The 16,784-nt window shown below is 42.8% G+C and overlaps 1 long non-coding RNA gene across 2 annotated transcripts in view; it reads left to right on the forward strand.

Annotated features, from left to right (window-relative positions):
• Positions 1 to 16,784, forward strand: part of LOC106737934 (uncharacterized) — a 61,700-nt gene that overhangs the window by 20,566 nt on the left and 24,350 nt on the right. The window contains exons 3-4 of one of the 2 annotated variants that reach the window (XR_009456195.1): positions 13,342 to 13,513; positions 15,961 to 16,135. This is a non-coding gene — a long non-coding RNA (uncharacterized LOC106737934). The remainder of the gene's footprint in view (positions 1 to 13,341; positions 13,514 to 15,960; positions 16,136 to 16,784) is intronic. The other variant, XR_009456196.1, reaches the window with a different exon arrangement.

Here is a 16,784-nt window from a genome sequence, read left to right on the forward strand (position 1 = left end):
TTTTTGTAGCTCTCTGCTGGACTCTTTCCAATCTGTCTGCATCCTTCTTGAAGTGTGGACACAAAACCAGATACAGTACTCCAGGTAAGGCCTTACCAGTGCTGAATAGAGTGTCAGAATCACTTCCCTTAATTTACAAGAGATGCTTCTATTAATACAACCTAGTATGTTGGTGGTGGGGGTTTTGCAACAGGAGCACCCTTTTGGCTCATATTCAGCTTATTGTCCACTGTTACCTCCAGATTCTTCCTTAATTACTGCAGCCTAGCCATTCATTCCCCAATCTGTATTTGTGCATGTCATTCTTTTGTTCCAAGTGCAGGACTTTGCACTTTTCCTTGTTGAATTTAATCTGATTGATTGTGGACTGTTTTTTCAGTCTATCCAGGTCATTCTGGATCTGGCACTAACCTCCAGAATGTCTGCAACTCCACTTAACTTGGTGTCATCTGCAAATTTGCTAAGCATACGCTCAAACCCACCATCCATATCATTATTGAAGATGTTAAACAATACCAAGCCAGGTCAGACTCCTAGGAAACCCCACTCAATACCTCTTCCCAACTATATATTTAAGTAAAGATAAATCATATGTACATACATACATACATCACATACAGAGATACATATGCTACACACCTATACATATGATACATACATACACACACACACACACACATCCCTACACCTGAAGGACGATCTATCTATTTATCTAGATGGACTAAGCTCTTTATTATATTAGACTCTGTGTGTGTGTGTGTGTGTGTGTGTGTGTGTGTGTGTGTGTGTGTGTAATCAATGTCTGTGACTCACCTGGCTTAATCTATGTTGGTTTAAGATTGGTCTTGCTTGGAAAAGTTGTTGAAGTGTATATTTGCATAATTTTGTTGATGACCCCATGAAACATGCAATGTTTGACAATATATATAAAAGGTACATACCTTTTTGTAGTTTTTATAATCTGTTTCTTTATGAAACGCAATAAAAATAATCTTGCAAATACACATATGCACAAAGAATGCATTTACTTTCAGTTGATTTTGTTTCCTGAAATTGGTTTCTGATCCCCCTGAAAGACTGTGGTTTTTCTTTCTTTCTTTCTTTTCTTTTCTTTTTTTTTTTTTTAGGTTAATTTCAGGGAAACTGAATCACATGCATGAAAGCTGTAAAATATCATTGTACAGATAAACTGTGGTAGCAAAAATGTTACTCATGTGACCTGCCTCTGTTTCCCTGAATTCCAATTAATTCCTAGTTTCCACTGATTGATTTCAGGGAGATTGCAGTTGAGTTATTTACTGTTGAACTTGTGACAGTGTGCGCCTGCGTGGGGTGTTGGGAATTTCTTTAGAACTGAGAGATGAACTCATTAGAAAACTCAGGACTCAGTTGATTTGGGTCAGATCAGAAATATGATGGCCTGTCTGCACACACTGCAGTGCAGTGTGGTGCAGAATGGTGCAGCTTGCACTTTTTTGGAGTATAAATAGCTTCTTATGATTCATTCGGCATCCTCTCTCCGGCTTGCATGTGATGATTTCATTACTGCACTTACAAGGAAGTGTTGGGGCTTAGTGAGTTAAACTCTCTTTGCCTCTCTTCTTATGTTGCATAGAAAGCCAGTTTGATCCTGAATGTCTGAATCTCCTTCTGACTTCAACAGGATTTAAGGGCATTCAGCACCTTCTAGCAGCTGCTCACACAGTGCAGAATCAGGCTTTATGCTGTTACTGAAATTGGCAGTCTCCCGGAAGCCAGCAAAACCTAATTTACATACACACAAATTATTTGTACTTGTATTGCCCCTCCCACTTAGGCTAGGGACAGTCATTACACATAAGGTGGTTTAAGTGATCAGAAACTGGTTTAAACCTGTAACAGAACAGATGTTCAGTGCACATAAACCAGTTTGAAAATGGCTGAAACCAGTGTAAGACAAAACTGGTTGAATGTAGTATCAGACTTAACAGATTTGGTTCAAACTGGTTTATGCAATGTCTGTCCCAGACCCCTTTCTGGTTTGAGATAAATCAGATTCCCCCAGCATCCCAGCATGCTCTATGGGCTGGGCGGGGCTCTCTGCTCCACAACAGGGCTGGATCCTCCCCTCTGCTGCCTGGCTGGAGCTCCGGCAGAAACTGCCAGTACAGCAGTGTCTGCCTGGCTTCCCCCTGCCACCCCCTCGTTGCTTGTTGGACAAGCAGGGATCCCCTCCTCCCTCCCTCCTATCTTCCACAGTATGGACCCTAGCCCCACAGACCCTAGGCATGTGGCATGCTAGCTAATGCTGAGAGGTGTCTATGTGTGAGTGTCTCCAATGTTACTGGGACAGGCAGACAGAACAGTGACCACTTAGGGCTGTTTGGAGCCTATCAACAGGTCAGCAGTAAACTGTTTAAGAAGAGTTTGAAGTAATGGAGAGAGGCTATTGTTTTGCTGATAAGGTGATAAACACTGTTGTCAGCTCCTGCTGCCTTCTTTGCCTGTCAGTTTGCTGCAGACAGTATAACGAAGCAGGGAGAGAGATATTGAAAAGCTCTGTATCATCAACAGATGCATGCACTGCAAACCCCTCCTTTTCTCAGAGTGCTAGCAGCCCCCCTCAGCTCAGCTCTATGTAAGGGAAGGGAGGGCTGATCTAATGCCCCTCGGCTTCTAGCCTAAGCCACTGCAGGCATGTGCCTGAATTTCCTCAGTCCAGAGAGAATGTCTGTCCAGTTACAAACCAGTTCAGCTTAGCCAGGTTAGACTAATCTGCAAAGATTGAATCAATTCAGGCTCAGGCTTTTTGAATGTCTGTCCCTAGCCTTAGGGTTAAATCCCATCTCCTTTCCCAAGGGTTGGGCATTCCAAGTCAGCACTGGAGAAGGATGGAGCAGGTTTGCTGGGGCCTGTGCAGGGCATTCTCAACTCTCATGTGCTATGAAGCTCTGCATAAGGGTGAATGGAGCAGTTCCAATGAATCTATCAGCCACATTCCACAGCAAGCAATAAAAGTTAGTCCGGGGCTGAAGCCGCAGAGAGGGCTTTCTAAGACATGGGGGAGGCGATTCCTTCCTGTCCAGCTTCCAAGACCTCCCACATAAGCTCTGCTCCCTATGCTCTGATATAGTATGTGATCCTGTAATTAAAGCTGAAATGCAAAACTAGGACAAATTAAGAAACTATTAGGAAGGTTGGAAACAAAAATCTTACCTTTTCAAATCTTCACATTTGAATTTGCAATCTAAGCAGCCTTTTTAATGTAGTTTCTTGAAATATAATGTTGGCCAAACAAAGTTTAGGATATGTAAGTGTGATGGTTCCTACAGAATATTCAACAAGGACTTATACATCTTGATTTACTGCATGGATACACAAATGAGTTCAAGGTAAACTAGATTGTGAACTTCCAGGGCATCAACCACAGTGTGGTACCTGCCTTTGAGCAGATCTACTCTGCAGTAATTGCAATCTAATTTAATCCTCAATACTCTGTAGGTCATTTAACCTAGGGAGGGAGGGAGGGAGCGAGGGAGAGAGGAAGGAAAGATGTTTAAGTGAATGGTTTACTGGTTTAAAATCAGGTGGCTTGAGTGTAATACCTAGCTCTGTTTCAGGCTTCTGCTCTGACTGTGAATATGTACATAACTGAGCTCTGTGGTTTATTTTGCCTCATGTAGAGTGAAGCTAATACCAGATTTTCTTGCATCTAATGCACATCTTTTCCCCCAAAATAAGGTGGTGGAAACTGGGGTGTGCATTATACGTGAGGAAATAGATTCCCACAGATCCAGAAATCTGATGGTGAGGAAGCAGGGGCAGAATTCATGTTGTAACACAGCATGTGACACCCCCCCCCTCCTCCCCCCCCCTGGACCTGGCATGCTGGATTAAGCCATGGCCCCAGACCTGATGTACAGGGTTGGAATTGGCTCACAGCTCCCGGATCCAGTGTGCATTGCAAGCTTCATCCCATGCACAGGGATGGCAGTAGGTTCAGGCGTAGGGTTGGCTCCCTAGCTTTTACTACACAGTTACCCAAGATTATATCTTTTTTCTTCATGTTTCCTTTTCAAACATAGGGTGTGTGTTATATTCAGAGATGGGTTATATGTGGCAGAATATGGTATTCACTCCCTGATGAGCTACTATGAGAAAGGAATCTAATAATAATTGTGAGGAACTCAGATCAGTGGTGAGGGTCATTAAGTGGCGAGGACCATACAAATAACTAGAAAACTGGCTTTTGTTTGTGACATCAAGCATCTATGGCAGTGATTCTCAACCCATGGGCCACATGCAACCCAATCAGCACACTGCTGTGGCTCAATGTTTTAAAAAACAAAACATTTGTAAATGGATACACAGGAAGTAAGTTGTGTGGGTACAGCCCACATAACACATTGAGAGCTGCAAGTGTGGCCCACTATGGCAAATAGGTTGAGAACCACTGATCTGTGTGTTAACTTCATTGTACAACTCATTCTTCAATTCTGCAAAATAGGTACAATAACATCGATCCACTTTATGAATTCTGAGAATTAATTCATGTTTGCAAAGTGTTGACCAACATGACTGTATCTAGATCTATAGCTATGAACCAGAGCCTGCCAAAAAATTCCCTTTAAAAATAATTTTCAGTGAAAAAAAATAGTAAAAATGCTAAGATCCAATACATATACTACCCCAGTTCAACATGGTACTTGGTACCATGGTACATGGGTGTCACCAAAAAGCTGTGAATAGTTAGTCAATGGAATTGTTTGTCTATTTAAAGTTCTGTTCAAGCTTAAGTCCTTGCTGGATGCTCATTATAGAAATGCATGACATCCAGCTGTGAAGATCTGGAGCCATTTAGAAATTGTCCATAGGTGAACACATCCACATCATTTATGATGATAAAATCGTCTACTGAGCTGAGTCAGATGGTATAGCTGGAATATAGTTCTAAAGTGGTAGGTGGTTTCCTGCTAAAACTCCCCTTGACTCTAGGAACCCACCGTGACTCAACTTTGGCAGTCACTAGAAACTTAATTAAAACAGAGTATTTTAATAAAGTACTGGTTGCACCCGCACTTTGCTGCAGAAGATAAATTTGATTTTTAAAAATTTTTTTATAACCTTTTGTCAGAATTATCATCTTCACTTTATGGTTTATGTATCATTGCCTGTTCCAACTTCAAAAGCTTTCGCACCATCATTTCCATCTGCTTTCTTCTCTTGTAGACTGTAATTGAAATTTTTTACATGGGTGAGCTACCAACCCCCACAATCTGGCCTCCGGAATAAGAGATTTAAGTTATATGGATTTTTCTCTTGTTTTTGTAGCTTTTCAATGGGCCCTGTAGTCGGACTCAGAGGAATGGAAACAGCAGCAAGGATGAATATAGCTCATTATTTTTTGTCACCTCAAACAATGATCTTTAGATAGATGAGATTGTTTGGACCTCATAATTGTCAGCTTGAAGGCTAATACTGAAGTTCTTCAAATGGATCAATATGGGATTGGGATCTGCCTGTGTAGAGCCCTTTGTAGACCCTATGCCTGTAAATACCATCATGCTCTGGACTTGATTCTTCTGCCACTTTTACCACTTTCCTGCCAATGGAACTTCATAAACTAGAAACAGAATGACCTTGGTTTCCGCTAGTGTGGGAGGAGCCAGGCTATTTTTATGATTACCTTAAAGAGTGTGTGCTGATGGGATGAATGGGTGGAAGGAAATTTGCTCTAGTTACAATTTTTTTCCTCATCTAATGACCCCCTCCTTCAAAGAATTATCCTTTTAGGGAGGATATCTTGGAACACAAGCAAGTAGAATGACATCAGTAGATAGTTTGATCAGATTTGAAGATCAGGAGCATTAGAGCACATCATTTGCCTTAAAATATTTATGCCCAGCCTGTCAAATATTGCCACCCTACCCTTTGGAGATCATAATATTGGTTCATCCTCTCTCATTAAGCTTTGACCCTTTCATTAGTTCATATTTAAGCTGAAGTGACTGTTCCTACTTTGTGCAAACAGTTGGCTTTGGCAGGTATTAAATACATACTGCAGAGACTTGTCTGCAAAACCTGCTGGGATGTCTGTGGGGCATTATAAACTAAGATGAAGTGCAGTGCTTGCTGTTCTGCCCTTGTCTTCTGAGCTGTACTGTATTTTGTTGCTTTTTTCTCTTCCCTGTTCACTTCTTTATCTGAGTCTTTTTCACTGACCATTCGTTTTCATCAAACTTACTTCCTTTTAATCTCACCTCATTCTTTATTGACTTATTCTATAGTACTGTCTCCAAAGAGGCAGTACTGTGCTGTTTACCTTTCTGTGTATGAGCTAGAACAGTGGCCTACAAGCCCCAAGAGGACTAAAATGACTTCCACCCTTAGCTTTCCTCTGACTTTCAGCTTGACACTCCCCTGACTTGCTCTGTAATTTCTCGTAACATCTTGTGTCTTTTGCTTTCTGGCTGATATTTAATATCCTACAGCCACTTTTTGCCTTCTAGAATTTAGTCTATACCTCCCCCAGAGACCTGAGTTTGCTGATAATCTGACAGCTTGTCTGCACTCCCCGGTAGTGAACTTCCTTTGTGGGAAGTTCAACTTTGTATTTTGACTCAAGACAGAAAACCCAACCAGGTACTTGGTTCATTCAGATTTTCCTAACTACCCATAATCTTGCTTCTCTTCTCTACTCTTCTCCCCCTCCCCTGCCACCTCTAGCATTCACAAATATATACTGCACTGCCTCACTCTTGCTTTATTCACAAGCAGCCTGAGATCAGCTTTTGAGTGAATGGATATGCAGTAAGAACAAAATGTTCTTGGCACATCAACTTCAAATTAGACAACCAGGGAACAATACTGTAAGTCAAGCCAGTTTACTGCAATTCACCACAGCAGAAATAGCCACACCATTTCTCTTTCATGTCTTAATTTGGATGCAAATTAATTTTGTGGCTTTTGGGCCCTAATTCTGAGCTGAAGCTCTTGTGCAGCCTTTACCATGTAGACAGCCTGTGCCTTTTATGCCACCTTTGCACCTCCTGGGGTGCTTGTACATGTGACAATCTGGGTTCTGGGTCTTGCCCACCTTCTGGTGTAACTTTGAGCAGGCTCAGTGGCAACTATCTAAAGCTAAGCAGAGACCACTCTGGTGTCAAGAGTAGCCAGAGTTCAGTGTGCTTCAGCCAGATTCCTGCTGCCACAAATGTTTCCTGCCTGCCCTAGAGACCAGACTTGTAACCCTTGTGTTGGTTTGGGAAATCCCTCTCTTGGGAGTTTCCCTAAAGGCTACCTTCAACTTCCTGCCCTCTATAAGCAATGAAGGAGTTTACAGATGAATTACCAAGAAAGATTGTTCTCAAACTTTCAATGGACCTTGGTGCACAAGTGCACCTTGGTGCATAAGTGCATGATGAAATCACTATAATTAGCACTTTGCGTGCACATTTGGCTACTTAGATTTTTCAAAAAATGAGCCTGAGTTGCAAATTAGCTGTCCCACAACCCTGCAATTCTCGCACTAGGCCACTGCACACGCAGCTCATCTAGCATGATGTATTTAGCATATGTTCTGTTAAGCATTTTCCCATGCAGCTTGTGCAACAGGCGTTGCTGACGGGGCTTTCTGCTGAAATAGAAAGGCCACACTGAGAAACAAAGGAAATAGAGATAGCTAAAAAAGCCACTCAGCTTGAATTGTGTGTTTATATTTATATCTCCTCTTCATAGGAAGTTCATTTTTGTCTATCCTACTTTGCAAGTCCCTATAACAGTTAATAAACTTGAAGTATTGCTCACTTCCAAAGAAAATAGCCAGTCCTTTATTTAAATAGTTCACTGCCAAGGAGGTGGAGCAGTTACATTTTCCATCTTAATATGCTGTTGCGGGCTGGTAAAACAGTAGACCTCCCTTAATCCTAATTCTTCCATCCCATGAGCTAAAGGGGCTCAGTTAATGGGATCATATTGCTAGCTGTTTGAATTACTGCTGTAAATTTGTTTGCAAATCCACAAATTTACAAACTTATGAATACTTACCAATAAATTCATAGACATTAGATTTCATAGACATTAGGGCTGGAAGGGACCTCGGAAGATCATCGAGTCCAGCCCCCTGCCCAAAGTGCAGGAAGTCAGCTGGGGTCATAGGATCCCAGCAAGATAAGCATCCAGTTTGCTCTTGAAGGTGTTCAGTGTAGGCGCTTGAACCACCTCCGGTGGCAGGCTGTTCCAGACCTTGGGGGCTCGGACAGTAAAGAAATTCTTCCTTATGTCCAGCCTGAAACGGTCTTGTAGTAGTTTATGACCATTCGGCCTAGTCGTCATCCCTTGTGGTGCTCTGGTGAACAAACGTTCCCCCAGATACTGGTGGTCACACCTGATAAACCTACAGGTGGCCATCAGATCACCCCTGAGCCTGCGCTTTTCCAGGCTAAAGAGCAGATTCATTCATGCCTCATTGAAATCATCCAGCTGGGGAGCTGTAACAACAGTTTGTCTTACGTTTTACCCTCTCAGCTACTACTTTGTACATATTAGCACTCTTTCAGCAATGACCATCTTAATGCAATTAATAGCTATTCTACTGTCTTCCTGTCCATAATTATAGTGAAGACATAAAATTAATTTTACCTGGAAGTCAAGATCAGCTTTCTTTGACTACAGTAAACAAAGTGATATCCTCCCTGTTCCTCCCATGTTGCTGTCAGAAGTGATGGGAGATGTTCATACAAGCTGGCAAGGAGGTGCCATTTGGAAGAACAATAGTAGATGCTGTTTACTCTCTATCTTATCTACAGTTCGCACAGACAGGAAGTCATTTACAGATGGGGAAACAAGCACAAGAAAAGAGGTAATTTGAGAAGGAATGATATTCCACTGTGCACATAGGATTTGGAAAGCATGGGGTCTTCCACAGACTTCCTAAGTGAATTTTGGAAAATTGCAGATCCTAAAAGGGATGTAGGTGCCACAATGTTGCGATGCACCTCCCTATTTAGGTTCTGTGTTGCTTCTTGGGATTGTCATGGTTGTGATATACAGCCTCCTAGGCTATGGAAACTTCATCGGGGGAATGGAAAATGTCCTCCCATCTCTGACCAACCTTTAGCCTGATGGCTAGGGTCCTCTCTGGAGAGATGTGCATCTGAATCTTTTCAAAGAAAGGAGGTGTGCTTGCATTTGTCACACCCTGGGTATGTGATTTAACCACTGAGCTATTGCATAAAAGTATGGCAAGGTCTCTGACAGACGTGTTTTACAAAGAATGCAGGGGTGACTGCATTCTGTGCAATTCTGTGTAATGAAACTTGTGAATTTTGCATTGCTTTCTATTTTATTCAGTTTGAAAAATTGTTAGAATTATCCCATAAAATCAAAGTCTGGCAAAATAGTGTGGAAATAGAAAAGCAGTAAATTGATATAACATGCTAATAAATCTATTTTTAAGTGGTTTAATGTAATTATATTTCAGATGGAAATGTGACCTAATTAAATTTTCCTACAACATACTGTAAGAACGGCATGTATCCTGCTGAGGTTAAACGTGTATTTAATCTTAGTTAGACCATCCAATCAATGCTAAAATTAGCCACAGGCTTGGATTGGAAACAAACTCTGAAGAGGTTAGAAAACTAGTGCCAAACCAGATCTGCTCTTGAGGCTTCAGCATCTCTGGATTGGGATGAGCCAGAAGCTGGCATTCAAACTACCCTGAACTTTGTGGGCCCAAGTATGCAACTGATTGTTTAAAATCAAGACCTGAACTATAGAAATGTTGTGTAGTTTAAACTGCTCTTGATTAACAGTGGGACAAACAGTGGTGCATCCCTCTCTCTTACTTTGTCATGCAGTTGCCTGGCAGCAGAATGGCCATGCTGTGCAAAAAGCAGGATCTACCTTGCCAATAGAGATGGTGATTCATTATTCTCTATCAGGAAAGCTCTCTCATACTAATACACATCCTTGCTCCCACATGAATGATGCAGCAACTCTTCAGTCCCCTTCAGCTTTCTCTACATCTCTGTTGCAGGCATCTCAATCCACTTGAAGGCTTAGGAGCCTTTTGCCTGTAAGTGTATGTGTAGACTGCAGTGTAACCTAGAGGTAACCAAGTCAGTTTAAACAAGCTGGATCAACTATTGGCAACAGGTAGCTCAGTCCAGGCTGCCTGTAAGAATTAAATCTCCCCAGCTGGTATAGAGATTGCTAGATGTTGCACCAGACACCTTGATGAACTGCATGGTTCCAGCTGAGATCAGGAGGGCTGCTAATAGGCCTGGCTGACTGTCTGTGCACCCATGTTTAAGGGCAGCCCAAATAGCTGATCTCGGTTGCATGATGAAGCTTATTTTGGCCCCCAGTGCACAGCCTCCCACCCCCTCGCCCAGGCTCAGCATACTGCCTTTAGCTTCCCAGCATGCAGCCTTCAGCCCTGGCACATGGCCTCCCAACCCTGCTGTGCATACCCCTCCCCCCAGTGGTGCATGTACCCCCAAACCCTAGCAACTCCAAGTCCTTTGGTACTTAAGCATACTCCAAGGTAAGAGTCCGTCATCATCCCCCCACTACTTCCTGGGGCCTTCCAAAAATAGGGTGTGTGTTATATTTGGCAGGGGGGCACATTATGTGTGTGAAAATATGGTAATAGATAAACTAGAATTTGGCCCTATAACTGCATCTATACCAGGGCTTTGACTAGTAAAGAAATGTTGCAAAAATTATATCCCTATGTAAAATTCCTATAGTGATAAATTTGGGTCTTCATTTTTAGGAGAGGGATGTTTCTACCCAGCATGGGATATCATGATAACATATAAACATGTTAGATACTATTGCAGGAATGGTTTTATACATTCACATACATCCAATTGGTGGATACAAGAGAGAACAATTGAGGCATATTGGAGGCCTACTGTAGTGCTCTCCATGCTGTATTTATCTGCAGATAAATTAGCATATTGCAAGAGAGGTGCAGGATGCTTAACACAAGAACAGAAACTTAAACTTTCTGCTGTGGTTTGAGGAAATGAAGGCAGTCCGGGCACACTAACAGCACCTTTTCTCAGTTGGTGATGTTGAAAGGGAATCTTCCCAAAGTTATCAGACCACAGCATTTCGCAGCTGTCTGCAAGATTTGCAGAAGTAGAAATGAAGCTTTGCTTATTAGGAGCTGGGAAATACAGCCTTTATAAGAAAAGAGCATGCCAATCTGTTTTACAAATCACAAGATAAAGGAACTCAAACCCAGCATCTACTTTCACTTTTGTTTCTTTTAAATTGGGATTTTCCCCCAAGCTCATTTGCCTCTGGCCCAAATTCATGTTAGTAAAATTACTTGAAAATGGGAAAATAACCATAATTGACAGCAGATGCACAATGATGAAGATCTGCAGCTTTGTTTTGATGCAGAAAGCACCCAGTGTTTGAAGCAGCTGGTGTGTACATTTTGAACCCTGCTACTGTAACTTTTGGGGCTGTCCCAGGCAGCTTCCATTTGTATACGGTTGATCTTGCAAGATACTAAGTATTTTAACTGTGAATGACATTAAGGGGCATTGAGGGCATCTTGCACCTCCCAGAAGGCATTGGCCATCTCCAAGAATTGGGGCCAAATGAGAAAAATCAGTAGCTTGATACTTGCTACTGCTACACTTCTATTTTCTGTTGAGTAATTTAAATGGATCCTAAAAGGCTTTATAAACCATGTGTGCATTAGCAAATTTGACTTTATCCACTTTTTATTATTTTACCCACCAATGAGATGTGCAGTTCTTTCTCTGATGAAAACTGGACAGTATTTAACAGCACAGGGCAACACTTAGGACAGAAAATAAAGGCATGTCCAATAGGACTTGCAAAGGGAACTTTTATATAGTTACAAGGAAATCACATGAGGTCTAACTTCTCTAGGACTTTAGAGGTATCAGTTCTGTTCTCCTAGAAAGCTCCATCACATTGCACCAACCTGATTTTTCATGTGGCTAGACGTGGGCGACTGGTGCCTCCTGAGTCTGGGGGGGCACCCACAGAAGCTGGCGGCAGTGGGGACAGGGCTGGTGAGTATGAGAGCTGTGCTGTGAAACGGTAACTTGCATGAGCCCACAGTTAAGAATAAATGTTCCCATTCATGCACCAGTCTCCATGTTTACAATGCTGACAGGCAGGGTTTTAATAATCGGGACTTCAATTTTATGTCTTGTCTGCAAATTGATGGGCCAGATTTTTGGCCATGCTATATGTCTCTTGCTTGGATTTGGTGGCACAAAAGGGACTTCAAACTGCTGTAATGGAGGACTGGGAACTTCTCTAGCAGGTGTGCAGCTAAATAATTGGCCTCAGTTTACCCTTGCTAGCCCAATTTTACAGCATGGGTGTCCCTGGATAAAGGATGCTTAGCTCTGGTTCTCCTCCAGCATGGGTTAGAGCAGTAGTGCTCAGTCTCTCATCCACAAACCAGATCTAGCTCATGAAGCTGTATGATCCATCCAATGGAGCTCCCCATGAGACTTGACATGTGGTGGCAGAGAGAGTGGGAAGGTGAACTGTTACTTCTCTACTACCATATTTCCGACCTGTGGGCCAGAAAATGCAACCCTGTGCACTAGATCTCACCAACTTAAAGTTGGCCTGGTGCACGAGGTTGCTCCATGGCTGGATCCAGGTGCACAGGGCCATGCTGGCGTGCCTGGTCAAGCTAGCACACAAAGTTGGGCTAGTGCATGGGGCTGGGTTAACACACTGGGTCCACCAGACAGCAACTCCATACAGGATCTGGTCTGCAGGTCAACCCCCTCACCACTCATCTGGAAGTTTGGGCACTGCTGCTTTAGCACCGTGAGTGGGAATTGGAAAGTGGTGGAAGATATTTTTGCTCTCCCTGTTAGAGCAGTGGGTGCAGTTCTGTCTGCCTAACTGCCCAGCTGGGCATCTTCAATAGTGCAGCGTGCCCAACACCATTTGAGGCACTGGGTCACTGAAAAAACAGATCCCTGTGAATTACTAGAATGCCAATTGCCCTGTGAGTGACAGTGACCTATGACCAAACCAGATGATTGCAACGGTCCCTTCCAGCCTTAGCTGGACTAAAAAAAGAAATGAAACTGTGCTAATTCAGCACATAATGTGGAACAGCTAACCATCTAGTATAAGCAATAAAATACGAAGCTGTAATCATAGCACTATCTATGTTTGCCAAGATAAAGTAAGATATGCTATAAAGGCACACAAGAGTTGCATTTAAAAGAAAAAGAAACAACATTGTTAGTTTCTCTTTCACCATCTGTGTTTCCCATAAATGAGGCAATGACCGGTAAGTTGCAAGTTATAGCTCCTAATCCATTTTTTTCTTTTCAGCAATAGGGTGCTTAGTAACTGAAATTGATTTCATTTTGACTTCTGGTGGTGTGCTGACCTTTGGAAGGCCTCTGCAGTGTTTGAAGCTAAATTTGACTTGGCTTGATCTTCATGACTGCAGTATTCGAAGGCTGAAAACAAAACTTAGTCTACACTATCTCCCCTAATTTATGTAAGTTCTTTCTGTCACCTTGTATGCAAATTGTGCATTTGCATGTGCAACAATGCATGAGGCATGTCTTAGTCCATTTTTGCATAAATTGTCACTGTTGGCTGTGCAAATAGGGCACACAAAGTACATCTGTATATGCAGAGGTGGGCTTCTGAAGTTTTCAAAAGCAACCCCAGTAGCTTTGCTTTTGTAATTTATAGGTGCTCAACAGTGTTGTTTGTTTCAATGACTTCAGTGCTTGGAGATTCAGTTCCAGTTCTGGGTTCACTCCTTCCGTTTCACTACACTTTTTTTTATTTGGAGGTTACCTTTGTAGGAGCTGCATGTGGAAAGGGATTGTAACTTGCTATGCATAGCAATGCTTTTCAATCAGCAAAACCCAGGTACATATTGGTATATATTTTTGAGCATTGCCTATTCACACTGTCTATTAAGTAATCATTTACTTGCATTTCTTTATACAGAAGTCTCATAACCTTAATGCATGTAGTGGTTTGGTAAGCAATCCATGTTATTCAAGGATAGTGATCAAGGCTAATGCTCTTCCTAGTAATATCTCCTTATTATAAAATCATTCCTTATGTCATTTTGTTTTGGTTTGAATTTTCTTATGTTTAGCTAAAAAAGAACCTGAGGAGCCCAGGCTTCAGCTGTTACGAGTTACAAAAACTCTACTACTGGCCAATACAAGTATGGTGGCTTACTGCAAGTGAGAATATGCACCCTGTGTTTCTGCATGTGACTATCTTGTGAGATGGAATGCTTGTGAATCAATTATCTGGAACAGCTGTTCAGGATTTACTGCATGAGCAATAAAAGTTTGACTTTTGTCCCATCAAATTCATATTTGACCCTGCATGTTCAGACCTAGTGAAAAGAGATGGTTCTTAATTAGTCTACAGAGTCGTAGCAAAATGTTTAATATCAAATAATGTCCAGAATACAAACTAGTGTGCTTGACTTAAATCTTTTCAATCAGGACATAAAGAAGATTTGTGACAGTTTATTACCAAAGTATATCTCTGAATTTGGCAAGTCCACTTCAATCTGGAACGCTATAACTGGTATGTTGGCGAGATATTTGCTGCTCGATTCTAAAAGGATTGTTAAAAAAAAAGAAACAAAGCAAGACTTCACACCATTATAAAAACAATGAAAGAAAGAAAAACAGAGCAGCAGCCCAAAAACCTGTCCAAACCTGGATTTATAAATTCAGGATAATTTTAAAGGGGGCCTGTATCAAACAGATTTAACATCTGACATAAGCTATATTTAGGGTTACCATGCGTCCAGGTTTTTCCAGACATGTCCTCTTTTTGGACCCTCCGTCTGGGCAATTTTTTGAAATACGAACCAATGTCCAGGATTTTGCTCCACTCTGTTGGCGGAAGCAAAGGGAGGGCGAGTGGAGGCAGTGGGTGCATGTATATCTGCGCACGCACACGCACATGGCTGGCATGCAACCTGGCAGGGTTGTGGGAGCAGCCTTAGCAGCTGGATGCAGGGGCAGGGGTTGGAGGGCCAGGGCTTGGGGTCTGTCTGGGGGGCTGTGGGGTGTGTGGGGGTGGGGAGCAGCAGGGGTCTGTGGAGGGCATGGGTATGTGAGGGGGGCACTGCCTGCCAGTGCTGGGGGAAGCTGTCTGGGCACTGAGGCTGCGGCAGGGCAGGGGGATGTGGGCACCTGCTCCTGCAGTGGGGGAAGTAGGGGGCCCTTTGAGGGCAGTGGGAGCTCTGTGGCCAGGCTGGTGGCACCAGGGCCAGGCCAGCTGGGAGACACTGCCCAGGGGAGGGAGCATGGTCAGGCCTCCTGGTGTGGCACTGGAGCTGCAGCCCAAGGTGGGGGGTGTCACAGGCAGCCCTTCTTCCCTCCTGCCCGAGTTGGGACCAGACTTGCTCCACCGTTGCCCGCATAAATTGGAGCTGCTGCACTCCAGGTTGGGGTGGGGCAGCTGAGGGCCTTCTTCAGCGGGGCTGTGGGAAGCAGGGGCTGATGGTCGGGAGTGAGGGGCAGCAGCAGGGATGGGGGGCTGCAGGTTGGGAGTGAGGGGCACTGGTAGGGCCGGGGCTGTGGATGGGGAGTGCGGTGTCCCACCAACAGGTGTCTTCTTTTTTGGAACTGGAAATACAGTAACCCTAATTACCTTAGGGCTGAAATCGGTTTTAAGTGCAGTTAGGCTTTGTGCAGTCCTCTGTGCTAGTGTGAATTTCATTCAGAATTACCATTGGGCATATGGAAATATATAATGTGTATATGAAAAGGGAGCCAGCTGGGCATTTTCGCCCATTTTCATGGGTGACAGACAGTAGTAACAGCATTGAAGTTGGGTTTGCAGTAGCATTGAGTTTAGATGGCCTGAATCCACCAAGGCATTTAAAAAGAAATGCCTCAGACATGAGCTTCTGCAGTGCCTACTTTATTTCTGCTTTTCATTTTTACTTTTTCACAGTTACTCAGCTGTCCCTTCAACATTCACACTTCGCTTCCTCTCACTAAGAAGTTTTGATGTCTGCTTTTTCTGCACCTGTTGATAGCAACTTATCCCTAAGATATATAAAGGGACCTTTTTATCTTCAAGGACATTTCTGCTGCCTCATATTGCTGCCACTAATAGTGAAGGCTCAGTAAGTATTATTCACAATTTTTTAAAAGAAAATTTCGTTCCAGGCATTTTCACAATCCTTTTTATTTACCCCTCCTGGGCATTCTTGCAGGCAAACATTTCGGTTGTGCATCTGGTTACAGAACATAAATTTTGCCTGATCACAGAATAACATTTCTTTAGTTAATAAACCAAATTAATTTCCAGCAAAACCAGTTTAGCAACCAATGTATCTAGCAATTTATAAAGTCAAGGAACTGAAACAGTATACCATGTGATGTAGGGGACCAGTCGCATATTAAGAATATGAAAGACTTGATAGAATACTACACAGGGCGCTTAATTAGGGAATCTTAGGAAGACATTTTTTCATAAAAAAGATTTCAGCAACTTTAAATAGTGCAGTAATCATTCCTTATACCAGTTGGAATTCAAGAAATATATCTAAACTCTGTGAATAAATTGTTCACTCAGCTGTCCAACCTATCACTCAGCAGCTGAGTTCAATACCTGCTGAATGCCTGGCCACTTAAGAAGCTTTTGCAGGCTACAGCCTAATTTGTCAGATGCTGGCAAATTAGGCTGTAGCCTGTGAAAGTCTCTGACTTCCTAATGCGTTTTAAGGGTATTTATACATGTGCTGGGGGGCGGGGGTAGGGGTAGGGTTATTT

This window comes from Alligator mississippiensis, chromosome 13 (genome assembly GCF_030867095.1).
Source record: "Alligator mississippiensis isolate rAllMis1 chromosome 13, rAllMis1, whole genome shotgun sequence".
NCBI lineage: Eukaryota > Metazoa > Chordata > Crocodylia > Alligatoridae > Alligator > Alligator mississippiensis.